General features: G+C 38.5%; 1 long non-coding RNA gene across 1 annotated transcript; it reads right to left on the bottom strand.

Moving 5' to 3' along the window:
- Positions 1-12218: 12218 nt before the first annotated feature.
- Positions 12219-14047, bottom strand: LOC122001375. Its single transcript, XR_006117337.1, has 2 exons — positions 13680-14047; positions 12219-12543 (listed from the first exon to the last, which is right to left on the bottom strand). It is a non-coding gene; the product is annotated as an uncharacterized LOC122001375 (long non-coding RNA).
- Positions 14048-23204: the final 9157 nt, after the last annotated feature.

The following is a 23204-nucleotide window of genomic DNA, read 5'->3' on the forward strand; positions in this document are numbered from 1 at the left end:
ACTTCCTAATTTGTTTCCAGAGATTTTAAAATAAAATTTCTCTAATAATTTATCCCTTCATGGTTGGTTATAAAAGGAAATATATAAATTAAAATATCTCTATTAAAACATGTGGATGATTTCCAAAAAGGAAAGTTATCTTTAAAATTAAAATCTCCTTACAATCTACAAATAAGGAAAGATATCAAATCTTTTCTTAATCTTTTGTAGAAACTTATAAAAGAAAATATTTAATTTTAAACTCTCTTTTTAAATCATGAACATGGTTACAAAAAAGGAAAGTTTTATCAAAATTAAAATCTTCCTTTCAATCTACAAATAAGGAAAGATATCAAATCTTTTCTCAATCTTTTGTAGAAAGCTATAAAAGGAAATATTTAAATTATAAACTCTTTTAAAACCATGGAATTCACATAAGAAAATTTTAAAAATAAAAATCCTTTTAATTTTCTTAGGGCCGGCCACACCATGCTTGGGCTCCAAGCATTGGTTGGCCACCTACTTGGCTCATCCTATTAGTCTTGGCCGGCCCCTAGCTTGGGTTCCAAGCTAGCTTGGCCGTCCCCATTAGGATGGGTATAAAGGTGGGTATAGGTGGGTATAATACTTTATAAATAAGAGACTATGATAGGGACCAAGAGGAGGAATTGGTTTTGGTCTCCCGATGAAATTAAGCTTCCCGTGTTCGCCCCGAACACCCAGTTTAATTTCATCAATAATAATTCATACCACTAAAGAATTATTATTGAACTACCACACCAATCCCAAATTACATTTTGGGCTCCTTCTTATTATGAGTGTGTTAATCTCCCTGTGTTTAAGATGTCGAATGTTCACTAATTAAATGAGTTACTGACAACTCACTTTAATTAATTTCTTAGTCCAAGAGTAGTACCACTCAATCTTATCGTCATGTCGGACTAAGTCCACCTGGGTTTAACATGACAATCCTTATGAGCTCCTCTTGGGGACATTATCAACATAGATTACTAGGACATAGTTTCCTTCTATAATCAATAACACACACTATAAGTAATATTATTTCCCAACTTATCGGGCATACTGATTTATCGAGATAAATCTCACCTTTTGATAAGTCAAAGAAATAAATACTAAATATATGTGCTTGTTATTATAATAGGATTAAGAGCACAAACTTCTATAATAATTAAGGTATTGTTCTTTTATTAAGTCAGTATAAAAAGGACTTACCTTAAATGGTCCTACTCAATATACTTAGAGTGTACTAGTGTAATTTATTAGTCAAGATAAACTAATACCTAATTACACTACGACTATTCCAATGGTTTGTTACTTTCCATCTTAGTTGTGAGCTATTGTTTATAATTCATAAAGAACCGATAACATAATCTTCTGTGTGTGACACCACACGCCATGTTATCTACAATATAAATTAATTGAACAACTACATTTAGCATATAAATGTAGATATTGACCTATATGATTCTTATTTCTAAGTAAATATTTATACAAAAAAACTAGGCTTTTAGTATATATTCCAAAACTTTCTTCAATAATTTTTGGCTGCTGCAGGACTTCAGAGATTAAGCTCCTGGCCTCTTGTTGAGTAAAAGGTCTATTGCTGGCCTGTAAAATAGTCAAAGCTTATATCGCTTTTCTAAGCTTTTGCAATTCTTTTTCCAGGGCTTGATTTTGTTCTTGGAGAATTTTTACATTCTTCAAATAGACTTTACTTGTTAAACAAGTTTTGTCATATAGTACGGAAATATTATGAGCTAGTTCCTTATGGGATGGTTTTTCAATTTTTGCTTGATCAAGGTATTCTAGGTTTGAGGTTCGTGAACTAGTGTACCAATACTGTATTACTTCCTCCCATCGCTCGGACATAAGCATTGAATACGGTGCCTATCGGGTTTCCCTTCTCAAAGGGTTTACACTTCACATTTTCAGTGATTTTTATAAGAATTCATCCTTTTATCACCTTACGTCTATTGGTGTGAGTTCCCTCTTTTGAAGTTACTTCCTCCCTGACACCTATATGCAAGACCTTACCAAATTGTTCTTACCAACATCTTATTAGGTCCAGCCTCTGTGCCTTGAGTAAGAGACCTTTGTTTAGAAGGGCTTATTAGGTCCAACCTCTATGCCTTCCTATAAGATTTATACCTGGGCTAATGGAAGTACTTTCAACAGTTTGGTTACCAACATGACCTTTCCCTAGATTACCTTAAGTAGTTTCAGTTAGCCATTCCTAAACCAGCTCTGATACCAAAAAGAGATGCGTGGATTTGGGTATAGAAAGTATTGAACCAAAATAAGTACCAGGAACTAGAAAATGTACAGATTTTATTCAAGACCTTCAAAAGTTCACAAAGATAGAACACTTAGATAGAACACTTACTTCTCAAGTAAACTCTTAGATGTCTTCTGAATGAGTTTGCAAGAGGTTCATAGGGTGCTTATATAGAAGTAGAGATAAGAACCGGGTGCCTGTGAGTGGCCCCATCGCATCCTCAATATCTACTTTACAGCTAGCCCTACTAGTGCTTATCATCTATTTTACAACTCAAAAGTTACAATAATTCATAAAGTGATTCTTGCTAGTACAATAATGCACAAAGTGATCACCGAAAGAAGATTTAGATTAGACAGGTTGTCTAAAGTAAATCTTTCCTTTTTGGATTTTTGGGTCCACGACGTCCGCTTCAGATGCTAAACGACGGAGTTCTTTGAGCTACATCTTTTACAAGCCAAAGGGCTTGCTCCAGCTGGTCATCTTGTTGTTGTACTACTGGTAGCCTGTCCCCGTGCCAATTTCTTCTTGTGCTTCGTCGTCTGTATTCTCGAAGTTTAATTGAGTGTATTTCTCTATACTGTTGTAATGACTTGATTGATTGCTGGGCTGCTTCTCTTTGTATTTGGCCCAGCTGTTCTTCCACTTCATGGAGGATGTCGAGTCTAAGTCCGGGCTTTGTTTCTTCATTGATTTCCTCAACTTTTGCTCGGTATATCTCGACAAGGCTTTGAGTACTATTTAGTGGAGATGGGCTTCGGCCTTCTGATTGGGCTTTTCCTTGAGTTCCAAGAGGACCCCTGAAATCATGTGTAGCTGGTCCAACTCTTCTTTCTTCCATCCTATTAGGACAATAACAGAGATTAATCTTGACAAAGAATCTGCTAACTGATTATACTTGCCCTCTATGTGTTCAAAAATTATTTCTAGTCCACTGCCAGTAATGTAATCAACAAAAGTCATCCACCGAACCCTAGAAGATTTGTTCTGAGCTGATTTGTTGAAGAAACTTATTATTTCTTGGCAATCAGTTCGGATAATAATTTCCTTCTTATCTAAATAATAAATTTTCAAACCTTCCATGGTTTTCATAACAGCATGAATCTCTGCATCAATTGTTGATTTGATTGGGCAAAATTTTCCACTAGTATAGGCGCATATTTTCTCTGTGGATCTTGGGTCATTTTTCTGAGGCTTCCATTTGCAAATTCCGCCCCATCCACTCATGCACCCATCAACTTCTAGAACAATAAAAATTTCGAGGGAGGGGGGTACCTCTAAATCTGGTAACTGTCGTACCTTCTCTTTGATTAATTTTACTAGATCCCAATCCTGCTGATTCATCTTCTTTTCCCCTATGTTGCTTGTCTTGACATACAGAGGGCTCAGTAATTTCCCTAGATTTGGAATGTAGTTTCTTACATAGTTGAGAATACCAAGTCATGATCTTAATCCCCTCTTTGTGGTTAGATCTTCTTCATTGAAACTAACAATTTTCTTAATGATATGGGGTTGCAATTTATTTCTTCTGTTGCCCAAAATTGCCCCAAGGAATTCAATTTCCTTGACTGCAATCTTCATCTTTGTGGGGCTTAGGACCAGCCCATTTCTTTTACATATTTCCAGCATAATTCGTAAATTCTTTTCATGGGTTGCTTCATTTTCTGAAAATACTAAGATGTCATCAATATATACGGCAATAAACTATTCTGTACCTTTGAAGAATTTGAGCATTTGGTTCTAACTAATTTATTACTAGCCAGATAACTCAAATTGATCTATGTATTTTGTTTAAAGTCCAGATTTATAGTGATGTACTGACATAAGCATCTGAAATCTTAGGCTAAGTCCTAAGCATCTCACATCATTCTATGTTTTAAAATACACAAGCAAGGTATCCAATTGTACTTATGAGATGTTGGCTGCTGAAACTATAGGGGCATGCAAGTCTATGGGAAATCCTAGGCTACTCCATAAAGAAAAAATATTTTGAAAACAAATTTTGAAAGGAAAATTTTGAAAACAACTTTCAAAAACTAAATAAGTAATAAATTTTCAAAAACATATAAAGAGAAACTACTCTATAAAGTACATTTCTAATTGTCTTATTAAGTTACTACAGCCAGATTCAAGTAAAGATTTGGTAAATATATCAGCTAGGATAGATTTTGATTCAATATAGTTAAATTGAATATTTCCTTTAGTGACATGATCCCTAAAGAAATGATGTTTAACTTCTATGTGTTTTGTTCTAGAGTGATGTACTGATTTTAAGTTAGGTTTATAGAACTTATATTATTAGTGTAGGTTTTTATATTTTTATAGTCTAAATTAAAGTCTTTTAAAGTATGGGATATCCATAACAATTGAGTTACACATTCACCCATTGCTATGTTTTCAACTTTAGTAGTAGATAAGGTAACACAATATTGTTTTATACTAAATCAGCTAACTAAAAAAGATCCTAATAGTTAACATCCTCCACTTATACTCTTTCTATCTAACTTACAGCTGGCATAATCTGAATCAGAATAGCCAACCAATTCAAAATATGATGTTCTTGGATACCACATTCCTATATTAATGGTTTCTTTTAGATATTAATTATTCTTTTAAAATAAGATAGGTGAGATTCTTTAGCTCATGTTTGATAACGAGCACATATACTAACTACAAGTAGACCTAACATATTATTTGCAGTTAAGTATAGTAAACTACCTATCATGCTTCTATAATATTTTAAGTTAACTGATTTACCATTTGGGTCACTATCTAGATTTATGTTACTTGCCATATGTGTTTTTAGTTATTTAAAGTTTTCCATACCAAATTTCCTAATAAGTTCTTTTATGTATTTACTATGGTGTACATAGTTTTCTTCTTTAGTTTGTTTGATTTGTAGTCCTAGAAAGTAGTATAAATCTCCAACTAAACTCATTTCAAATTCATTTTCCATTTAAGTTATGAATTCTTTTAAAAATTTTGAGTTAGTTGACCCAAAGACTGACATTTATGTATACTTAGGCTATGAATATGTCGGAGTCATTGATTTTAATAAATACTGTAGAATCAATTTGACCTTCTTTAAACCTTTTTGAGTTTACGAAGCTAGAGAGTCTTTCATACCAAGTCCTAGGTACTTGTTTTAATCCATATAGTACTTTTTTAAGTTTGAAAATATGGTTTGGATCTAGGTTTTCAAAGTCTAGTGGTTGATGTTAGTTAGAACCCAAGAGCCAATCATATGATGACTGTTGTATGGACTCATTGTATCATATTCCTATTTATATAAAGACATTTGTTTTGGTTATTATACTTGTATTAGTGTCAAATAACTAAGTATAATAGCGTTCTTGAGTTGAAGGTTCTTATCTATATCAATCGATTGGTTGAATCGATAGTGAGATGATATAGAGAACACTACTCTTAATCATTCCTAGTCAAGTATTAACATTCAGGGACAATGTTAATGCGACGAGACTAGCATGTAGGTCAACTCGATGACTTGATCTCACAAGTCATGGATATAAAGATATTAAGTTGACACATGGGTATGCATTGGAGAATGTATACTGAATGACCCACCATGAGAAAGTAGCATGGATCGTTATATGAGTGCCATATACTTTCTCATGTGGCTATTAGTATACCTATTAGTCCTTGGACCTGAAGTCACCATGGTTCCCTACATAAGGAGTTGCATACTTTGGCTTCGTCAAACGTCACATGTAACTGGGTGGACTATAAAAGCGATTACTGGGTATGTAACAAATTATGCGGAGGGATGTGAGTGATGTAGATGAGATCTATCCCTCCTATATAATGGGAGTGACATCGTTATTCTTGATAGAGTGAGACCACTAAGTGCATGGCCATGCCCAAATGAGTCAATACGAGATATTGAGCTCATTTGATTATAGTGAGTCTACTTGGAGTTCAAGATTTAGATTGATCAGAGGATGACACCGTCTATGTCTCAAATTGATCAATCTAGATGTCAAGGATAGAAGGACATTGTCATAAATTGAGAAGAGTCATAATTAGTAGTCACAAGGTGATGTTGGATCTCAACATTCTTGTAACTTGGGTAGTAATAATGTGTTGCTAGATACCGCTCATTACTTGTGCTTCTAAATGGGTTTAGGAGCATTGTCAACGTTACAAGAACCTATAGGGTCACACACAAAGGGAAATTAGATGGAGTTTAGGTTCATTAGATGTACCTAGAGGATTAGGTTCATGTGATGAACCAAATTAGATTAAGAGTAATCCAAACTAGACTAATTGAGTTGGACTCAATTTGATTCATGTGTCCAATGAGTCTAATTAGATTATGACTCATTGAATCAATTTAATTTAATGGATAGAGATTCACTAAATTAATTTAACTTGAATCAAAGGTTAGATTTGATCAACCATGGGATAATTTAAGTCAAGTTTGACTTGACTTGGGAGGGAAGATGAAGAGTCAAGTTTGACTTGACCTTGACTTGACCAAGTGCCATATCATTGTGACTTGGCATAAGGCCGGCCAATGATGATGTGCCACATCATCAAAGGTTACATGAGTGTGTGCCACCTCATGAGGGAGACCAAGAGTTGTGACCCTTGGTATACCATGGAGATAAAAACTCCTCCATTAAGTGGTCGGCCACTTAAGTGTGTATTTTTGGAGTGTTTGTGTAACTCCATCTTCTTCCTCCTCTCTTCTCTTCTCTCCCTCTCCTCCTCCTTGGCCGAACACCTTTAGAGTGCTAACACACTCTAAGTGTTTTCTCCATCTCTATTGTTCGTGTGGATACGTATAGAGGTGTGTCCACTTGAACACACTTGAGATTCGGCAAATTTTGGATGAGCGGGATTCGTGAAGGGCTTCGCTACAAGGGTAATCTCTTAACCATGTAGATCTAATGTAGATCTAGGATAGAAAATAAGTACATGGAAATTTTATCTTCGCACGGATCTGGTGGCATGGAACTTCGGGGTTTTCGCAACGCAAAAAGCGATTTTTACGGCTCGAAAGTCCCAACAGTGGTATCAGAGCCACGTGCGAAGCGTGTACGTGTTTTATTTTGGTTTTTATGAAAAACTACAGATCTATAAGTTTCTATATATTTACTGTTTTTATGTATTTTATGGGTATTTTTCTCGTAGAAGCGAAGTAACAAGTGTTTGGTCACTTGTAGGCTTCGACTACTGAGAAACACCTTCCGAAACGACAAGATCTCGCCCAAAATGTTTTGGGACAGCGGCTTAGGGTGCTGTAAGATCATCGTGGGACACTCGTGAGACTCATTTCATGATAAGGGGTGCTGCCCCTAACCCCGTAAGGGGCATTGTCCCGCGATCGCACTCGAAAACCGCTAAACGGGACCACCGAGAAGTTGTAACTCATAAAATTGTAAAAATAGTAGAAAAAATTATAGAAACTTATGGAAATTACATAATTTAGAATTATGTATAATTTTTGTGATGCTCATGGCCCAAATACCCAATAAGATTGGACAAAATGTGTTGTAATTCATATTATGGCCTACGCGCCATTTTGTGTGATGTGCGTGTTATATTTGCTATGCGACTTGCGCGTCGTGCCTTTCTCTATTTTAATATTTCTATTGTAAAATAGTTTTAGACTCTAATGTAACTCGAGTTTCAAATTTGTAATGTACAAAATCAAAGCTGTGAAAGGTCCACTCGAGGAGGAGTTACAAGGAGGGTGCGAGCAACAAATGGCGGTCAAAGGGAGGAGCTTGGAGAAGCTGTTGACCCTAGGTTGACCATCCGATCTTCTCATTGGATTGAGAAGATCGTAGTAGGGCCATGACTAATCACAATTTAATTAATTGCTTGTGTATGCGTATGTGATGCATGCTAGAGTAGAGTAATTAATTAGTGCTTTAACGATTAGATTAGATCTAAATCGCATATATGATGCACCACGATTATATTAGATCTAAATCGAGTATATGATACACATCAATGATTAGATTAGATCTAAATCACGTCAACTCGAAATACCTACCATGCCGTGATATCCATCACTACCTAGATCACATGTTGTTGTTGAATCTGCCAAAGCAGAGCAATGCATATTATCTTGGTAGGGTACAGAGGGACAATCTTGGTCCCGCCTATCAACGCATGGATGAGTATAAACTCAATTACATTGAGTAAAACTAGTTAAACTCAATTGGATCGGGTTTAACTATAGGCATTTTCCAATGGTTGGTAGATAGGTCAAAATCACATTTATATTAACTCTTGGGCGATTTAGCCAAAGCTAACTCAAGTTTTAATATACATGCGGATCTTGATCCTATAAACAAGAGTTGCATAGAGATGTAATTGGTAATTAGTTACCTACCGATCATACTAAGTCTTGGGCAATTTAGCCAAAGCTAACTCAAGGCTTAGTATGATGTGGATCTTGTCCCGCAAGAATTATAACTAGTTGGTTAGAATCTAGTAGGTGTGGTTTGAACACATCCATGACTTGATTCTACAAAAGTTCTATAATTCAGTGGGAGCATCATTTAGTTAAAGGCCTAATTAAATGATTAGTGGAATATGATTATTTATTTTCTGTATTTTCTGTTATAGATTGCCATGTCGTCAAAAAGCTCAATGGAGCTAACTTCCTGGACTGGTACAGGAACCTGAGAATTGTTCTCACTCAGGAAAGAAAACTGTGCGTCCTGGAGATGCCCATTCCCGAGGCACCTCCTGCCACTGCCACGCGAGCTGACCGTGATGCTTATAAGAAGCATCAAGATGACGCATTAGATGTGTCCTGTCTCATGCTCGCGACCATGAACTCTGAGCTTCAGAAGCAACACAAGTTGATGGGTGCTTATGATATGGTTGAACATCTTTATGAACTATATCAAGGACAAACTAGGCATGAGAGATTCGAGATCTCTAAGGCATTATTTCAGTGCAAGATGCAAGACGGGACTCCCGTAGGTCCATATGTACTCAAGATGATTAGGTACATAGAAAACCTACAGAGGTTGGGATTTCTCCTTGCCCAAGAGCTGACCACTGACTTGATCTTGCAATCCTTGCCGGATAGTTATAATCAATTTGTTCTAAATTACAACATGAACAAAATTGATAAACCCCTACCCGATCTGCTAAGCATGTTAAGAATTGCTGAGCTCAACCTTAAGAAGGTTAAGCCCAACTCTATTTTGATGGTGCAAAGGCACAAAGGCAAGGGCAAGCCTAAAGGTAAGGGAAAGTCCCAAGCCAAGGGCAAAGGCAAGGCATTGAAACCCAAAGGAGGGGTTGCCAAAGATGCTACCTGCTTCCACTGCGGTCAGACCAGACATTGGAAGAGGAACTACAAAGTTTACCTGGAAGATCTTAAGAAGAAGAGAAGTGAGACTTGTACTTCAGGTATATATGTTATCGAAGTCAATCTATCTATTTTTTCATCATGGGTATTAGATACAGGATGTGCTTCTCACATTTGTACTAATGTGCAGGCGTTGAGAAATAGCAGGGCATTGACGAATGGCGAGGTGGACCTACGAGTAGGCAATGGAGCACGGGTTGCTACTGTTGCTGTAGGGACTTACTATCTATCTCTGCCCTCTGGGCTTGTACTAGAACTAGATGAATGTTGTTATGTGTCTGCTCTTACTAAGAACATAATTTCAGTTTCTTGTTTGGACAAGAAAGGTTTTTCATTTATAATAAAGAACAAATGTTGTTCAGTTTATTTAAATGATATATTCTATTGTAGTGCACCTCTGATGAACGGACTCTATATTCTAGACTTAGAGAACCCCATCTATAACATAAATACCAAGAGATTCAAATCAAATGAAATGAACCAAACCTATCTCTGGCAATGTCGCTTAGGTCATATAAATGACAAACGCTTATCCCAGCTCCATAAAGATGGTTTGCTGGACTCATTTGATTTTGAATCATATGAGACATGCGAGTCATGTCTACTAGGCAAGATGACCAAGACTCCCTTTAGTGGACACAGTGAAAGAGCGACTGACTTGTTAGGACTTATACATAGTGATGTATGTGACCCTTTCAATGTCGCTACCTGAAGTGGTTATAGGTACTTCATTATCTTCACTGATGACTTCAGTAGATATGGTTATGTGTATTTGTTGACACATAAGTCAGAATCCTTTGAAAAGTTCAAAGAATTCAAGAATGAAGTACAAAATTAGCTTGGCAAGAGTATTAAGATACTTGGATCAGATCGAGGTGGTGAATACCTTAGCCATGAGTTTCATGACTATCTAGATGAGTGTGGGATTCTATCCCAACTCACTCCTCCTGGAACACCACAGTGGAATGGTGTATCCGAAAGGAGGAATCGTACGCTATTAGATATGGTACGGTCTATGATGAGTCACACAAATTTTCCTATGTTTCTTTGGGGCCATGCTCTGGACACAGCAGCCTTCATACTCAATCGTGTTCCATCCAAGGCAGTAATAAAGACACCATATAGGATATGGACTGGAGAGATACCCAAGTGTCTTTTCTAAGGATTTGGGGTTATGAGGCTTACGTTCGACGTCAAGTCACAGACAAACTAGGACCCAAATCCAATAAGTGTTATTTTATAGGATATCCCAAGGAAACGAAGGGATATTACTTCTACATTCCCAGTCAACACAAAGTAGCTGTGGCTAAGACTGGGATTTTTCTAGAAAGGGACTTTGTTTCTAGAAAAACTAGTGAGAGTTTGTTCAATCTTGAAGAAATTCAGGATATGGACCATAGCACTGAAGCCTTGATGGAAGTTGAACTGGAACCACAAAGTGTTGTGGATGATGAGATTGTTCCACAAGGAGTTGAGGAACAACAACCAGTTCAAGTAGACATACCTCTTCGCAGGGTCTGATAGGGACGCCGTCAACCTGAGAGATACTCGTTTCTCTTGTTTGACCATGATGACGTTATGCTCATTGAGAATGATCCTACCTCTTATCAGGAAGCTGTGATGAGACTAGACTCTGAGAAATGGCTATAGGCCATGAGATCCTAAATGGAATCCATGTACACCAACCAAATATGGACTTTGGTTGATCCTCCTAAAGGGGTAAAACCCATTGGGTGTAAGTGGGTCTTTAAGAGAAAGACTTACATGGATGGACTTATATATAAGGGTCTTCTGGTAGCTAAAGGTTTCAAGCAAATTCATGGTATTGACTATGATGAAATCTCTTCTCCAGTAGCGATGTTTAAATCCATTCGGATCATGCTTGCTATTGCAGCATACCACAATTATGAGATCTGGCAGATGGATGTCAAAACCGCGTTTATAAATGGAAACTTGTTCGAGGATGTGTACATGACACAACCTAAGGGTTTTATAGATCCACAGCATACTAGCAGAGTATGCAAGCTGCATAAGTCCATTTATGGACTAAAGCAAGCTTCTCAGAGCTGGAATCTTTTATTCGATGATGCAATCAAGCAATTTGGTTTCATCAAGAATGAAGATGAACCCTGTGTCTACAAGACACTACAAGAAAACAGGGCTTTAGAGACGAAAAATTTCATTTCTGAAGGTCATTTTTCTGTCTCTAAACAATATTTGAAACAGAATATTCCGTCTCAACATTCCGTTATTGAAAGCCCCGTAGCTAATTTTGAGACGGAACTATTCTGTCTCTAATTTCATAAACAAATTGAAAAATTGTTTATATATCTGTTTTTAATTTGACCAAATGAAATTATTTTTGAAAATAAATTTCGTCTCTAATTTTGTTTTAAATCCGTTATTAGTCTGTTTCAAATTATATAACACATATAATTTTAATCTGTTTATAATCTGTTTACAATCTTATTTATAAATCCGTATATAAAATTTGTTTATAATTTTGTTTTAAATCTGTCACAAATTACTACTTAGGCATGACTGAACCATACAACCACCAAAAAGAAAAAAAAAACAAAAATACTCTGGCATGTGATTTGCTAAGAACTAAAACATAAACTTCACATTTAAAGGAAACATCATTGCATCACACATTTGTCCAGATTATTTTTTTTTCTGCAATCATATAAAACGTCAAAGGAAAAAAAACACACATCTTTAAAGAAACATTTGTGACCTCCTACCGAAGTAAGCTAACAAGTAGTCTTCATCCCATACTACCATAACAATCATAGGAAATGACCAATAACTGACACCTAGAGCCCCTAGACAGTGTGATGCATCCGACCTCACCTCCTCGACTACTCTGCCTCCGAGTCCACCGTCCCGTTCTGGGTGGTATCTTCCTCACCTGCAATCATATATAATGCGTCCACCGACCCAACAAGTATAATCAACTAGTAGGTATATAACATAAATAACAAATTTGAAGCTTAACGTATGAAGCATAAAATCGATATATGTTATACATGAATGAAACATAAAGTTAGCTTAAGAGAAGAGAAGCTAGGTAGCATTGAGCATGATAATAACAATATATATAGAAGAAAATAACATTACCGATATAACTTATTAAACATGTGCTTAGGGAAATTAGTGGTAGCCGTCATTTGAGCCTATTTAGTCAGTCCATTATCGAACTCTAGAGGTACCTCTTAGGAGACTTGTATTCTTATGGTTTAAGCCATCATATTCTTCATTATCATATCTATATGGAGGAGCCCTCCCCGGAACTCATCCCGGGGTACCTATCCCGTATTGTTGCCACACACATACCCCTAAGCATCCAATTATCATGAAGGATTAAATATAAATCACACATGATACAATGCATATCATAGTTTACCAGTAAACATACATAGTCTTATATTATCCTTCGTAAAGAACCCATAAGAACACAAACTGATACAGCAACCTAATAGATTTTTTTTTTCATTCAAATATTAAAATTCTGCATAGCCCTGGAGAACCAAGAAGGAGCAACAACTAGGTTGCATGCCACCAAAATCTAACACAGAAATACCAAACTAACATGGTAAAGCAACCTCAATGATAAAAGCACAGCAAGGAACTCACATACATGTATGATAATTAGTTAAACCTTTGCGGAAAATGAGTTATCATCACATACTTACCCAACTATATTTTTTTTGTCATTTATTTTGTTCAATCTGATCATGCATAGCTAGAGAAAACAAAAGAAGAACTATTAAATCACACCAATTCCCCTTACTTCCAAATCTGTACCAAAATTTCCAAACCGATAAGAAGAAGTGATCCTATTGGAATTGCAAGTCATGCGTATTCAATTCAAATAACTCAAGTACATATTGGAAGAAAACCATTACTGAGGTATCATGAGTTCAAATTTGGTTAAAGTTGTTCAAAGCTAAATCTAGAGAATCTCGAGCATGGCATCTATAGCATAGTATTGCTAGCCCAACCCCTCTCACGAGCAGAGCATGGCATGAACTAAAACAGTATTACCTTCTCATGTTACCTTTACCCATTATTCTCATAGAGGATAACTACAACTAAAATCAAACAACACCCACGCACTAAGGCCACCCCTTCATTATTCGTCGGCTGGTACTCGCGTGAGGGAGAGATTTCTGACTGGTGCTCGTGTGAGGGAGAAGATCGTCGGCGGTTGCTCGTGTGAGGGAGAAGAGGTTCGGTAAGGGTAGAGGAGGCAGCACCGCGGTGCTCACGCGAGGAGGAGAGCAGGCTGCCGTGGCTCGACAGAGAAGGGAGATCGTCGATGGAATAGAGAGAAAATCGTGAGAGAGGGAGAGGGCTTGGGGAAGAGGGAGTGCGGCGGGGGATTTAGGGAAAAACTAGAGTTCGGGTTTTTATTTCATAAGTAGGTTTAGTAGGTTTAGTACGATTAAACTCTAAGTTGATTCTTTAATCAATTCCCACTCCCAAATATTTTTAACATACTTTTTCTCGAGCTCATAATTATATCTCTCTAAATAAGTTGTACGAGCTCCGATTAATTTTAGAAAAATTTATAAAAATTCTTAAAAATTTAAATAAGATTATTTGTCAAATAACTCTATTTTTAATTATTATTTTATTACCATATTTTACAATAATAATAAAAAATTTAATATACTTATTTTATAATTGAATATAAATTAAAAACGGAATTCATTTCTGTTTAAAAATATATAAACAGATTTATTGACAAATAAAATTTGGTATCCAAATTCTGTTTTAAATCTGTATTTATTTTTGTTTCTAGATATTTTTTTTATAAATTCATTTTTGGTTCGTTTTAAATTCCATCTCAAATATTTTTTTATATATTATATTTTATTTAAATATAATTAATTAGTAATTCCGTATTAAATTCGTTTTTGATTTACTAAAATTTAAAACAGATTTTAAGTCCGTTTTAAAAATCCGTTTCTGAAGCCTTGTTTTCTTGTAGTGAGAAGGTTGTAGGGAACACAGTTGTCTTCCTTGTGTTGTATGTGGATGACATACTACTCATTGGGAACGACATCCCTTTGCTGCAGTCTGTAAAGACTTGGCTAGGGAATTGTTTCTCAATGAAGGACTTAGGTGAAGTAGCCTGCATTCTAGGCATAAAGATCTATAGAGATAGATCTAAGAGATTGCTTGGCCTACGTCAAAGTACATATATTGACAAGGTATTACTACGGTTTGCTATGCAGAACTCCAAGAAGGGATTTCTGCCGATGTCACATGGTATGAGTCTTTCGAAGACTCAAAGTCCCTCTTCTAAATAGGAGAGAGACCGCATAGATACGATCCCTTATGCCTCAGCCATAGGATCTATCATGCAAGTCATGCTATGTACTCGTCATGATGTTTCGTATGCTTTGAGCATGACGAGCAGATACCAATCATATCCAAGTGAAAGTCACTGGATAGCAGTCAAGAATATTCTTAAGTACTTAAGAAGGACTAAAGAATATTTCTTGATATATGAAGGCGATGATGAGCTAGCTGTAAATGGTTATAGTGATGCCAGCTTCCAAACTGACCAGGATGATTATAGATCACAGTCTGGGTTCGTGTTTTGCTTGAATGGTGGTGCTGTTAGCTGGAAAAGTTTGAAGCAGGACACAGTTGCTGATTCTACAACAGAGGTCGAGTATATTGCTGCATCAGAAGCAGCAAAGGAGGCAATTTGGATTCGCAAGTTCATTACTGAGCTTAGGGTGGTTCCTAGCATAGCCGATCCGATAGAGCTCTATTGTGACAACAATGGAGCAATTGCATAGGCTAAGGAACCTCACTCACACCAGCGAACCAAACACATACTACGGCGCTTCCATCTTATTCGAGAGATCATCGATAGAGGAGATGTGAAGATTTTCAGAGTACCCACAGAGACTAACATCGCTGATCCCTTGACCAAGGCTTTGGCACAGAGAAAGCATGATGGTCACACTAGGTCATTGGGCCTTAGAGCCTACACTGATTGGCACTAGTGCTAGTGGCAGATTGTTAGTTAGAGCCCTAGAGCCAATCATATGATGATTGTTGTATGGACTTATTGTATCATATTCCTATGTATATAAAGATATTTGTTTCGGTTATTATACTTACTTGTATTGGTGTCAAAGAACTAAGTATAATAGCGTCCTTGAGTAGAATGTTCTTATCTATATCAATCAATTGGTTGAATCGATAGTGAGATGATATAGAGAACACTACTCTTAATCATTCCTAGTCAAGTATTAACATTCAGGGACAATGTTAATGTTAGAGTGTATACTGAAAGCCTAAGCTTTTGTAAACATTTATTTTAAATAAAGAATCACATTTGGTCAAATTGTCTACATTTAGTTGTAGTTGTTCAATTAATTTATATTGTAGATAACATAGTATGTGGTGCCACATACAGAAGATGATGTTATCAGTACCTTATAAATTATAAACAGTAGCTCATGACCAAAATGGAAAGGAACAAACCATTGGAAGGTCGTAGTGTAATTAGGATTTAGTTTATCTTGACTATATAATTACACTAGTACACTTAGAGTGTATTGAGTAGGACCATTAGAGGTCGTTTCTTTTATACTGACTTTATAAAGGAACAAAGACCTCAGTTATTATGAAAGTGTTTGCTCTTAATCCTAATATAATAACAAGCACATATATTTGATATTTATTTCTATAATTTATCAATGGGTGAGATTTAGTTCGATAAATCAACAAGCCCGATAAATTGGGAAATGGTATCACTTATAGTGTGTGTTGTTGATTATAGAAGGAAACTGTGTCCTAGAAATCTAGGTTGATAATGTCCCCAAGATGAGCTCATAAGGATTGTCATGTAAAACCCTGCAGGTGGACTCAGTCCGACATGATGATAAGGTTGAGTGCTACTATTCTTGGATTAAGATATTAATTAAATGAGTTGTCAGTAACTCACTTAATTAGTGGACATTCTGTTAGGACCTTCGGACGCGGCTAGAGAGGGGGGGGGTGTGAATAGCCGACCCCAAATTTACGTTTCTTCCTACAATTTTAGTTAGCGCAGGGAAATAAAAGATAGAAACGAAACGGGAGAATATCAAACCTCAAACGCGATGATATAACGAGGTTCGGAGATGATACTCCTACTCATCAGCGTGTCCGTAAGGTGGACGAATCCTATCAATCCGTTGGTGGATGAGACCCCGGAAAATCGGCTAATAAAAACTCCTTCTGGGTGGAGAAACCTCGCCACAATCTCTCTTGCAACAGCAAGATCAGAGTACAAGAGCTACAGCAAGAAGCCAAGAACAATATGAATGTAAAAACACTGGTTTGCTTGCCTTCTCGTCGACTGTTGATGAAGCAACAACTTCACGGATGCCAACCACAACAGCAACTGATCAGTTGGAGACCCAGCCGAGGGAAGCTCACATGAAGCTTCAGCAGTGGAGAGCTCAATAAAGCTCAGATCGCAGGAGCAAGAAGAAGTCCACTTTTTCTGTTGTTTCCCTCCACCTCCTTCACCTCTTGATTTATATGAACCTGCGAAGAAGAAGACACAGATTTCTAGCCGTTGTGACTCAACGGCCAGACCTGGACCGATCAGGCTCCACCCTGATCGGTCCAGGGCGGATCTGATCGGTCAGGGGACCGATCAGGCCCTAGGCTGATCGGTCCCCAGATCGATCCCAACTCTCACAGAGAGTTGGTTGCCGAGCCCTGATCGGTCTGTGGACCGATCAGGCCATAGGTGGATCGGTCCACAGACCGATCCCTCCTATTCCTTCTCCCAATCTGTTTGGTTACTGATCGATCACCAAATCGATCAGATGACCCAGTGTATCACTGGATCGGTCAGCAGACCGATCCAGATACCCATAGTATCACTGGATCGGTCAACAGACCGATCCAATTTCCCAGCCTTAAACCCCAAACGTCTTCCTGGTCCAGAGAACGAGCTACCGAGCCCTCTCTAACCTAGTTTGGAGAACGAGCTACCGAGCCCTCTCTGACCTAGTCTGGAGAATGAGCTGCCGAGCCCTCTCCGACTTAGTCCGGTCTAGAGAACGAGCTACCGAGCCCTCTCTGACTTCGTCCGATCCAGAGAACGAGCTACCGAGTCCTCTCTGACCTAGTCCGGAGAACAAGCTACCGAGCCCTCTCCGACTTCCACGTCCGAGTCAGAGAACGAGCTACCGAGCCCTCTCTGACCTAGTCTGGAGAACGAGCTACCGAGCCCTCTCCGACTTCCCATGCCAAACTTCCATACTTGGACTTTTCCCTGTGCCAAGCTCCTGCTTGGACTTTTCCGTGCCAAGTCTCCATACTTGGACTTTTCCCGTGCCAAGCTCCTTGCTTGGACTTTTCCGTGCCAAGTCTCCATACTTGGACTTTTCCCGTGCCAAGCTCCCTGCTTGGACTTTTCCGTGCCAAGTCTCCATACTTGGACTTTTCCCGAATCAAGTCAACTCAAGTCGGGTCAACCAGATCAACTTTGACCAAAGGTTGCACCCACAATCTCCCAAGTTTCTATTCTTGTCAAACATCAAAATACAACTTCTCTATTCTTGTCAAACATCAAAATATACCTCGAGTCAGGTCAACTCGAGTCGGGTCACCCAGGTCAACCTTGACCTAAGGTTGCACCAACATCTCCCCCTTTTTGATGTTTGACAAAAAAACCATAATCAAGTTAGGTTAACTCGATAACCTAACTTAGGTTTTCCAATAGTTCTCCAATGTTCTTCCTTGAACATTCTCTGAACATTCTCCCCAAACTCCAATGTTCTTCCTTGAACATTCTCTGGACATTCTCCCCCTTTTTGACACACAACAAAAAGAGTGAATCAAGGTCAAGAGTTTCTTCCTAATGAAAGTCTCATACCTTTCATTGAAACCCTTAATTTTCCCCTTGATACTAAAGTCAACAATCAACTTAGTGATAATCCCATATCACTCATCCTCAGAAATCTTGACGAGTAAAAACTCCCCCTAAAAGTCAATTCCCCCTTGACCAATAGATAAAACTCCCCCTAATGTTCAACTCCTCCTTGACCATTGCACCAACAATGTCTTGGAGAGTTTCAACCCTTTAGAAATCTAACGCACCAACTTCCATAGCTGAAATTTCAGACAACAGTCGAAAATCAGTATTTTAGCACGCTCTGATCGGTCACCAGACCGATCAGGACTCCACTGGATCAGTCACCAGACCGATCCACACTTCCCTGGATCAGTCCAGTGACCGATCTAGACTTCCCTGGACCGATCAGGATCTCCTCTGATCGGTCCATGACTCTCTGATAAGGATTTCTAATTTTTTCTCCCGAAATTCAAAAACCCCTAAAAAAACACAGAAAATTCCAAAAATTGTAAAATTTTGAGGATACATTCCTCATAACATATATTATCATGAAAAAATAGTTTTCTATGAAAATAACTCCCATTTTTAAATCTTGATACAAAGTTTGAAAGACTTTGAAATAGCTCAAGGTTAATCCATCTTTGTATCAACTTGCTCAATGATGAATGCTATCACTAGAAAAGCTTCATCAAGGTTTTTCAAATCAATTTTGAAATGATCTTAAACCATTCAATTTAGGACTACAATCTTAGGGCTAAATGTACATGACTTGTACACAAGTTTTTCCTATGATCCTCAAATTCGAATTAGGCTCATCTAGGTACAAGAACTATGCACCTTGATCCTAACTCATAATCCTAATATCTCACACACATCTAAGGTGTATCAAACACATCCAAGTCAATTTTGATGTGAGATATGGGTTTAGGTCATCTTAAGCTAAGTTCTCATGCATTTTCTAAATAACAATTTGATCTCCATATCAAATTGTGTTTTTATCCTTAAATCAATTTAATTGATCATAAATGTAAGAGATGATGACATGGCATAAAATAATATCATAAGTGGAAATATGTGCCAATGTCATGATGTCATAGCAGAAAGTATGAAACTTAAATAAGGCATGACATATAACTAACCTAAGTATTATCATGACATTTCAAATGATAATAAAATAAATATGATGTCATGACATGGCATATGACAAACAATGTATGGCAAATAACATATAAAGGTATAGAAAATACCTAATTCTAGCCTTAGTTGCCATTTTTGATAATTTTGATCATTTTACCATAAATTCTATATTCCTAAGTGTAATAGACCTAAAATCATATACTAAAGATTTTTAGATCACTATGTGCCAATTAGATTGATCCTAGAAAACTCCTCAAATGTGGTTGGCACATCCTAATCACCTTAGGTGTAATTTTTAATTTCATTTTCAAGGCTTGATTACACCTTGAAAATTCCTAAAATGCCACCTTTTGCCATGAGTAGGTTAACTACCTATCCAATTAAGGTTGGCACACCCTAAACCATCTAGCGTGAAGGAATCACGCTCCTAGGAACCCAATACCTATTTGAGCTCATTGGGTTCACTAAATATTCACTAGGGATGACTTCCCTAGCAACCCTCCTAATGACCCTCCTAGGTTTTAAAGCCTTGGTCATTTGGGACTCATCAAGATCAACTCTAGGGGTGACTCCCCTTGTGACCTTGGTGATGGTCTTCTTAGCCCTAGGTCTTGTTCCATAATCGAATGGAACATTATGATAAGCGGGCTTGACCACTTGAGACTTAGGTTTGTGACCCAAACCTCTCATGTCCTTGGGCTTTGATTTTTGACCCTTAGACCCTAGAGTTGACTTCTCCAAATTCTTAAGAGCCTTTTCTAAAGTGTCAAGTCTTGACCTCAAGACTTGATTTTCCTTCTTTAATACCTCAAGCTTTAATTTTCCATTTTTCTTTAAGGTATTCCTAGGCATATGTCTAGTTGTTTTGGGATTCCTATCTAGGTTTTCCCTAACCTTAGATGAGTTAACTCTAGGGTTGGCATTTCTAGCATTGTCCTTCTCTAGACTAATATGTTTGGCACCTAAGCATATGTATCGGTTTCTATGGTTATCATGCTTATCATTATTGACAATTGCAATAAAACTACTAGCATGTGTCTTATTAGAATTGCAAGAATGTGCCTTAAAGGATACCTTAGGGTTTGCCTTAGCTCCCCCCATAGATGTGCTTGGTCTCTTGTCCTTGTGAGGTTGCCTCCCCCTTGGACATTGACTCCTATAATGTCCCCTTTGCTTGCATTGGAAGCACACCACGTGCTCCTTGCCCTTGCGTATCGGGACTCCGGCTTCCTTGACTTTTGGTGCCGGTGGAGTCTTCCTAATCCTCTTTGGACATTTACTTTTGTAATGCCCATATTCCCTATACTCAAAGCACATTATATGTAATTTACTTGAAATTAAGTTGCTTGAGTTACCTAGGGTTGAGGATGGATATAAGCTCTCTCCTTCATCCCTTCCGGAGGTAGAGGCTTCTTCTTCTTGCTCCAATCTTGAAGAAGAACTCTCTTCCTCTTCTTCCTTAGATGTTGAGTAGCCCTCAACTTCTAATTCCATACCTCCATGATGTGAGCTACTTGGCTCACTTGACTCCTCTTCATGACTTGAATTGGAGCTCTCCTCATGGAACTTAGCCAAGTTGTTCCACAACCCCTTGGCATTGTTGTATCCACCTATCTTACACAAGATATCATTAGGTAATGAAAATTCAAAGATTTTCATTACCTCGTCGTTGATTATGGATTGGTGGATTTGTTCCTTCGTCCACTTCTTCTTCTCGAGAGGTTCTCCTTCTTTATCCACCGGAGGAATAAAACCTACTTGTACATAATTCCAATTTACTAGGTTAGTCATAAGAAAATACTTCATTCTTACCTTCCAATATGCGAAGTCATCGCGATCGTAGAAGGGTGGAATCGTGATGTCTTCTCCAAGTTGATCCATTCTCTAGCTCGTGCTCCCCCGGGTGTTAATCCGACGAAGAGCGACCTTGCTCTGATACCACTTGTTAGGACCTTCGGACGCGGCTAGAGAGGGAGGGGTGTGAATAGCCGACCCCAAATTCACGTTTCTTCCTACAATTTTAGTTAGCGCAGCGGAAATAAAAGATAAAAACGAAACGGCAGAATATCAAACCTCAAACGCGACGATATAACGAGGTTCGGAGATGATACTCCTACTCCTCGGCGTGTCCGTAAGGTGGACGAATCCTATCAATCCGTCGGTGGATGAGACCCCGGAAAATCGGCTAATAAAAACTCCTTCTGGGTGGAGAAACCTCGCCACAATCTCTCTTGCAACAGCAAGATCAGAGTACAAGAAATACAGCAAGAAGCCAAGAACAATATGAATGTAAAAACACTGGTTTGCTTGCCTTCTCGTCGACTGTTGATGAAGAAGCAACTTCACGGATGCCAACCACAGCAGCAACTGATCAGTTGGAAATCCAGCCGAGGGAAGCTCACACGAAGCTTCAGCAGTGGAGAGCTCAACAAAGCTCAGATCGCAGGAGTAAGAAGAAGTCCACTTTTTCTGTTGTTTCCCTCCACCTCCTTCACCTCTTGATTTATATGAACCTGCGAAGAAGAAGACACAGATTTCTAGCCGTTGTGACTCAACGGCTAGACCTGGACCGATCAGGCTCCACCCTGATCGGTCCAGGGCGGATCTGATCGGTCAGGGGACCGATCAGGCCCTAGGCTAGACCGATCCCAACTCTCACAGAGAGTTGGTTGCCGAGCCCTGATCGGTCTGTGGACCGATCATGCCATAGGTGGATCGGTCCACAGACCGATCCCTCCTATTCCTTCTCCCAATCTGTTTGGTTACTGATCGATCACCAGATCGATCAGATGACCCAGTATATCACTGGATCGGTCAACAGACCGATCCAGATACCCATAGTATCACTGGATCGGTCAGCAGACCGATCCAATTTCCCAGCCTTAAACCCCAAACGTCTTCCTGGTCCAGAGAACGAGCTACCGAGCCCTCTCTGACCTAGTATGGAGAACGAGCTATCGAGCCCTCTCTGACCTAGTCTGGAGAACGAGCTGCCGAGCCTTCTTCGACTTCGTCCGGTCCAGAGAACGAGTTATCGAGCCCTCTCTGACTTCGTCTGGTCCAGAGAACGAGCTACTGAGCCCTCTCTGGCCTAGTCCGGAGAACGAGCTACCGAGCACTCTCCGACTTCCACGTCCGGGTCAGAGAACGAGCTACCGAGCCCTCTCTGACCTAGTTTGGAGAACGAGCTGTCGAGCCCTCTCCGACTTCCCATGCCAAGCTTCCATACTTGGACTTTTCCCCGTGCCAAGCTCCTGCTTGGACTTTTCCGTGCCAAGTCTCCATACTTGGACTTTTCCCGTGCCAAGCTCCCTGCTTTGACTTTTCCATGCCAAGTCTCCATACTTGGACTTTTCTCGTGCCAAGCTCCCTGCTTGGACTTTTCCGTGCCAAGTCTCCATACTTGGACTTTTCCCGAATCAGGTCAACTCAAGTCGGGTCAACCAGATCAATCTTGACCAAAGGTTGCACCCACAATCTCCCAAGTTTCTATTCTTGTCAAACATCAAAATACAACTTCTCTATTATTGTCAAACATCAAAATATACCTCGAG

The sequence above is a fragment of the Zingiber officinale genome, chromosome 7A (genome assembly GCF_018446385.1).
Source record: "Zingiber officinale cultivar Zhangliang chromosome 7A, Zo_v1.1, whole genome shotgun sequence".
Classification (NCBI taxonomy): Eukaryota; Viridiplantae; Streptophyta; class Magnoliopsida; order Zingiberales; family Zingiberaceae; genus Zingiber; species Zingiber officinale.